Source organism: Ochotona princeps, chromosome 4, assembly GCF_030435755.1.
Source record: "Ochotona princeps isolate mOchPri1 chromosome 4, mOchPri1.hap1, whole genome shotgun sequence".
NCBI classification, from domain to species: domain Eukaryota; kingdom Metazoa; phylum Chordata; class Mammalia; order Lagomorpha; family Ochotonidae; genus Ochotona; species Ochotona princeps.
The window spans coordinates 40598009-40605446 of record NC_080835.1 but is presented as its reverse complement, the minus strand read 5'-3'; positions in this window follow the sequence as shown (position 1 = coordinate 40605446).

Genomic DNA, 7438 nt, shown 5'->3' with positions numbered 1-7438 from the left:
GAAATGGCTCCAGAGGCTCTATGCACCCAGCACTCCTGTCTCCTACTGCACTGCTTTAGGTTAATTAACTACATGAAAACTTCGGGCACTGGCAGCTCCCTTCCTGCCAGAAAACACTTCGTTAACTGAATGCACAAAAACATTGTACTATATGGCTCTCCCCCTGATTGGAGGATGAGAGCTTAAAAACCCTTGACCTGAGCCACATGGGGCAGTGGCTACTGGAGTGTAGTGGGGGTGCTGTCACCACACTTGGACAATAAAGATTCCTCCTTACAACTCTGCACTGGCATGATCTCTCTCACTCTTCACAAGACAGTAAGAATTCCACGTACATAGCCCTGACATCTGTGAGCTGGTTTATATTTGTTGACACCATTTAGATATCTCAAAGATATTCCAAATTCAATATGTCCAAAAAAATAAGAACACAAAAATAAATCATATCTAACCACCCATCTTCTTCTCTCATGTAAGTAAACAGAAATTCTGACCATGAGAGGGCATGTGGTCTAGCAGTGAAAACTCCCATTAGGATGCCAACAGTACCCCACATAGGTGGAAGATTCATAGTTTTATCCCTTTTTAGATTTATTTTTGATGATGCTCACACAGTTGAGAAGGATGCATGCCCATGTAGATCACTGATTAGGGTAGGAAAGGTCAAAGATTAGCAGAAAGTGAATGAGACCCTTGTTTCCATTTTCTTTTTCTTCTTCCTGTATCTGGGGGAAAACAGGAGAGAGTGGAGGGGAGAAGCCACACTCTCCATCTTAATGGCATCAGTAGCCAGGGTTGGGAACCGCCACCTGATATCATTCCAAAGTCTCAAATGTGAAGCATGCTCCAAAGGTTCTGCTCAGGTGGTGTCGATAGGTCTGAAATGCTGTTGATTTCAATGTTCCAACGAAGAGGAAATCATTGCAAGCGTCATTGCCTGACACAATTTACCCCAGAGTCTCCATTCTCCCAGATACTTGCTTTCAATACTTGGCTGGGCAACTGGGTCAGAGCAACCACTGGCACGCACGTAATCTAGGGCTGGGAATAGGCTCAGTTGGGGAGCTGTGAGAATACACCCTTGCTGGGTTGGGTTCCCACGGGAGAGTGCGGGGGCTGGAGTCAGGGCTGCATTCTGGTCTGGATATGGCTGCAATCTCCCTTGGCACAAGTGTGAACTGGTGCTGGATACACCTAACCGGGTTAAACACCAGCACCAACTGGTGCTCTGGAGAACCTGGGTAGATGTAGGATGAACTAGGCTGCATCTCTGCCCCTACTAAGCCATGTGTGAGCAGATTCTAGGTAGGGACAAGCCTTGGCTGGGCTGAAACATCCAACAGTAAGAGCCAGAATGGATTGAAGCACAGAAAGGAAAGGCCTAAAAGTTCCTATTAGGACAGGAGGTGAACTAAATAGGGAGAGGTTCTGATGGAGGAGCTTGGGAAACTCCTCTGTCTGGACACAGTCCCTGCAGGTGAGCACAAGAACCATAATACGAGCAACCCAGACCAGGTCAGAGGAAGATACCCACTGGCATACATTTGGCATAGGTCAGGGGCCAACCAGGCTGAACCAGTTCACATCACCCACTGGCAAATCCGAGCACGAGAACAGAGCGTGGGTCAAGCCAGGTTCGGTCATGACACATACCACTGCACATTACAGAATGCCAAGGCAAGGTGAGCCATACCAGATCTGGCCACAGCACCCAAACAGCACACGAGAGAACCGGGGGGGAGGGGGACGGGGGGGCGAGGAGGTAAAGCCGGCAGGGGGAATTTGGGCTCTCCTGCTGGACAACCACTCCCACTGGAGAACATGAGCTGGGATGGTGACAGACCAGACCAGGCAGGGATACAACACCTGTGGGCCTCATATGAGCTAGATCAGGGAAAAGCACAGTTGGGTTGACTGTTCTGGCCAGTGCAAGCAAAAATTAGAGTAGGAGTGGGTTGGTTGGCCTTTGTTGCAGCATCAGCTGGCAGAGGCTGGCACCGGGGGCTAAATCTGTCAAGTTTAACTCCAGAATCACCTGGAGAGTGCATAATCAGGGAGTGCGAGTGGCCTAGTAGGAAAACAGTGGGCACCTCTCCCTTGGGTTACCACTCCCACTAGAAAGCATGAAAACCAGGACAGGGGCAGGGATGGCTAGACAGAAAGGCACCCGCCAGTATGTGTGTGGGCTGGATGGTAGAGCTGGTTGGGTTGAACTAGGCTTCCGATGCCCACATGTACGAGACCTAAATGTGATGTGGGACTGAACCAGTCTGCAGTACATACTGGCAAGCATGTGAACCAGGGTAGGGGTCAGGCCTGGTGGGGGTTATGGAGAGGCGCCCCAACTAGGCTGCAGCTCCCACTGGTTTGTGTGAGGGTCGAGTATGAAGTGTGCAGGATCAGGCTGGACTGCAACACCCATCGGTTTGTGTGGAAGACAGGGCTGGAAACAGAACTGACCCAGCAATCACAATGACCAGCATGTGCATTAGCTAACTGAGGCGACGGACTGTGCCAGACCCTGTACTGGCAAACACACACAAGAATAAGGTCTGGGATCATCTCAAATGAAGTTTCTTCGGAGATCCCTCCAACTGAACTGTTGATCTCAGAACCCCAACCATGAAGAGACTATGTCAGCCAGTGGATTCTGAATAGATTTCATCGCAATTAGAACGGTGAGATTGGCAGCAATTCAGAACCGTTGAACTACCAAAACTTCTTGAGCAGGACCCTCAGAGCATGCCCCACATCAGGACCTGGGATGGGTGGGAAGCTGGGTGGGGCATCTCCCTTTGTTTCCTCCTGACCCCAGATACAGGGGCAAAAATGATGATATTAGTGTGGAAACAATGGTCTTACCCACTTTCCTGTTAAAAAAAAAAAAGTTGGCTGAGAAAAGTAGTCAATTTCTTCTGCTCTCCATCCTCTGCTGTGGAACTAGATGTCGTCTGCAGGCCCCAAGGCACTGCTATATCCCTTATCTGGGCATGCTGCCCACCACACCATCTCAGCAGCTGAGCAGGCCCAGTTCTGACACACACAATCCACAGTAAGAACACAGATCCTATAATTCCCCCATGGCTGGAGTTCAGGGTCCAGCAGTTTAGTTGTGGGGGGATCCCAAAAGAAACCTTGTCTGAGGTAATCCCAAACCTAACTTGTGTGTGCTAGTGGGTACAGGGTCTGGTTCATTCCATCACCCACATTAGCCTATACACACTGGCGGTTGCAATTGCTGTGTCAGTTCTGTCTCCAGCCCCATCTCATATACAAACCAACAGATGCTGCAGCCCAGCCCATCTCTGCCCACGACATACTCAGGTCTCACATACACCAGTGAGAACTACAGCCCAGTGGAAGCGACCCCCAGTAACTCCCAGCTGGCCCACTCCCCAGTTCTGGTTCCTGTGTATACCAGTATGTGCACCAGACTGGTCTAGTGGGTCCTGCATCCTGTTCAGCTTTTGTATACACCAACGGGTGCTGCAGCCTAGCTCAGCCCAACCGACCCCATTATCTAGCCCACACTCATACCGACGGGTGCCACCACCTGTCCATCCAGGTCCACCCCAGCCCTGGTTCTCATGCTCAGCAGTGGGAGCTGCAGTCTAACAGAGAGGTGCCAGAGCCTGGCACAGTACCCTAGTAGCTAAAATCCTCACCTCACATCTGCCAGGATCCCATATTAGTTGCTCCACTTACCATCTGGCTCTGCTTGTAGACTGGGAAAGTAGTAAAGGATGGCCCAAGGTCTTGAGACCCTGCGCCCAGACCTGCCTCTTAGGGAGTGAACCAGCAGACGGAAGATCATTCTCTCTGTAGATCTTCCCTCTGTAGATCTGCCTTCCCAATAAAAAAAATAAATAAATCTTAAAAAAAGAGAGAGAGATGCCCATAGTTTCTCTAATTGATCTACTTCAGATGATTCTGCAGTCTAGCTTCACAGGATTTGCCCCCCATTCCCAGCACCTGCCAGCTGATACTACAGCAAGGCCCGAACAGTCTGCATTTAACTCTGCTTATGTATGTACCAGTGGATACGAGCACTTAACCCAGCACTTATTTTTTAAAAATATATTTTAAAAACACTAATAAAACTAAAATTTAGAACTTTCATACTCCATCAAGGAACTTTTAAAATTTTTAAGTAGAGTTAAATTCTATTACAAAGACTTGGACTTGCTCTGAAATCTTCCTGCTAAAAGGGAAATCTATTATGTCAGTGAATGTTACTCATTCTTATATTTCAGTTATAATAAATAATTAATACACCATTTAGCAAGGAAAGTCACAATTGGCCTTTTGGTTAGTAACTTTACAATAACTGGTATTTAAGTCCTTTGAATATTTTTTAAAAACTCATTCTGTGAACAATACAGAATGTTCGTGCTCAACTAAACACTATTTTAATTACAGAATGGTATGGCTGCACATTATCCTCTTCCTCTTTTACTTTTATAGTTAGTTTGTTAACAAGCTTAGGGACAACAGAAACAAAAAAGTGGTGATTCCTGCCAGAATGGAGTCATAACTATTTACTGCCTTTGGTTCCTTTAAAGAATGGCAACTCTTTCTCTTCAATTTTTTAAGCTTTTCTTCAGGCTCAGAAAGTTAAAGCCAGCAGTGGTAACATCCTTTGTGTCTGATCTTTTCCTGTTTAATTTCCTTTCCCCTCCCCAACTATTTTCTTTTAGGGGAGGAGGAGGCAGGAGAGTTCTAAGAAAAGCTTTTGTAAAGTATAAAAGCCATTTCCAGCTGCAGACATTTGTAGCCTTTATTTCTTCAGTTCTTGAAAAGGCTTTGTAAATGTTAAGAGCCAGGAGTGGACTCCTTTCCTATACTGACCAGGCTTCATGTCTTTTGTAGTCCTGAGTTCTTCCCCATTCTCAACATCACAATAACCTGCTTGCTGAATTCTTTTTCAAAACAACAACAACAAAAAAAAAACAATAAAAAAAAAAGAAAAAGATTCCTTTCAACATAATAAATTTACTGGACAAATTCTAAGATCTTACAGAGAGTGGTCATTTCTTATAATTCATAGAATTAAGCTGTTTTGAGTTAATTTCTTTTTAATATTTGATGATTTAATGTCTATTTAATATGTTCTTATTTCTAAAATAATAACATCATCTGTGAAGTTATTTCACCTAAAACATCTAAGAGAAACTGTTCAACCTCCTTCCTTAGATATACTAAAATACAATTTTCAAAAAATAATGATCAAAACATGCTCATTTATATGCTCTTAAGCAATAAAAAAGTAAATAAAAAAAATAAAAAAATATATGCTCTTAAGCTTTAAAAAGCAAGCATACATCAACATGTACAGTATTATTCTAGTTCAGAAGAAAGAATATTTTTTCAAAAAACTAGGACCTTAACAGTGATTATTATTCCTGCTTAGTGAGATTATAATTGTTTTTATTTTTTTTTAAAGATTTATTTATTTTATTGGAAAGTCGGTTATACAGAGAGGAGGAGAGACAGAGAGTAAGATCTTCTGTCCGATGATTCACTCCCCAAGGGAGCGCAACGGCCGGTGCTGCGCAGATCCAAAGTCAGGAACCAGGAGCCAGGAACTTCTTTCTGGGTCTCCCATGTGGGTGCAGTGTCCCAAAGCTCTGGGCCGTCCTCTACTGCTTTCCCAGGCCACAAGCAGGAAGCTGGATGGGAAGTGGAGCTGCTGGCATTAGAACCAGCACCCATATGGGATCCCGGCGCGTTCAAAGCGAGGACCTTAACCATTATGCTATTGCACCAGGCCCTGTTTTTCTTTTTTAACTTTCTGCTTGCTTATAAATGTTATCTTTAATCTACTTGCATAGTGACAAGTGAAATAACATTTATAATTGAAAAATAAATGCTATTACTTTTTTATCAAATACTTAGTAAAAACTCATGTAAATATATACATAAATCTATTTAATTTCCCAAATATATATTACATAAGGAACAGTTTTTTTTTCCCAAGACTTATGGGCCCGGTATGATGGCCTAGTGACTGAAGTCCTCGCTCGCATTGAACGCATTGAGATCCCATATGGGCACCACTTCCCATCCAGCTCCCTGCTTGTGGCCTGGGACGGCAGTCAAGAACGGCCCAGGGCCTTGGGATCCTGCATCCACGTAGGAGACCTGGAGGAGGTTCCTGGCTCCTGGCTTTGGATCGGCACAGCACCTGGGGAGTGAATCATCGGATGGAGGATCTTCCTCTCTGTCTCTCCTCCTCTCTGTATATCTGCCTTTCCAATAAAAATGAATAAATCTTTTTTAAAAAGAAGAGAAATAATTTGCATTAATATTTTCAGTTATCTAAAATTTAATTGGATCCTTATAGTTACAAAATAGTTTATTCAATTAAAGATGCTTAAAAGTACATACTCACTTAGAATCAGATCATCTCTGCCGAGTCCCTAGACTTTCAATACCACTCTGAAAAAAAACAAGCGATCACTTTTACAAATTTCCAAGTTTTGACAATTTTTTCTTAATATATTTTTCTTATACATTTTACTATTAGACTACTAGATTTAAACTGCCACAACTAAGTTTTCAATTACTTCAAGACAGAAAAGATGGTGTCTCTTATGTACATCCTAGAAATGCTTAGCGTTATTTAATGAGTATATAATCAAGGTATATCATAGAATACCAAGGTAGTACACACTTTAGATACTCAATAACTGTTCTGACAGGCACTGTTAGATCGAAAACAGGGCATAGCAGCTAAAATCCTCGCCTTGAATGCACCAGGATCCCATATGGGTGCTGGTTTCAATCCTGGAAGCCCCGCTTCCCATCCAGCTCCCTGCTTGTGGCCTGGGACAGCAGTTGAGCATGGCCCAAGGCGTCGGGACCCTGCACCCACATGGGAGACCCTGACAAGGATTTGGGCCCCTAGCTTCAGATCAGCTCAGCATCTACCATTGTGGTCACTTGGGGAGCGAACCATCTGAAGGGAGATATTTCTGTCTCTCCTCTTCTTTGTATATATCTGACTTTACAATAAAAATAAATCTTTTAAAAAAAAATCAGAAACAAAGCATGTACATGGGATGACCCAACCCTGACAAGGGCATTTCACTATTCTATTTATGATCTTTACAGAATTTTGGGGTCTCTTATATATACATAAATATGCATGTCTAGTATCTATAGTTTTCTGTAAATAAAACTGAGCAAAATGATCCAACTTCTTAGTATTTCCTATGATACTTTTTGTCTCGTGATCCTGTTTTGTGGTAACTTAAAAATTTAGCCATCTAGCTGCCAATAATTCTGTCGCTAACTCACTGAATTTTTCTAGATTCATGAATTGGTAAATTTAAAACTATTTAATAACATCTGATCTTATTGATACTTTATTCTGCAGTGCCAATTCACCCACTCCCTTGGTTACTGGTAATATAGCTTGGAGTTCTAAATTGACATA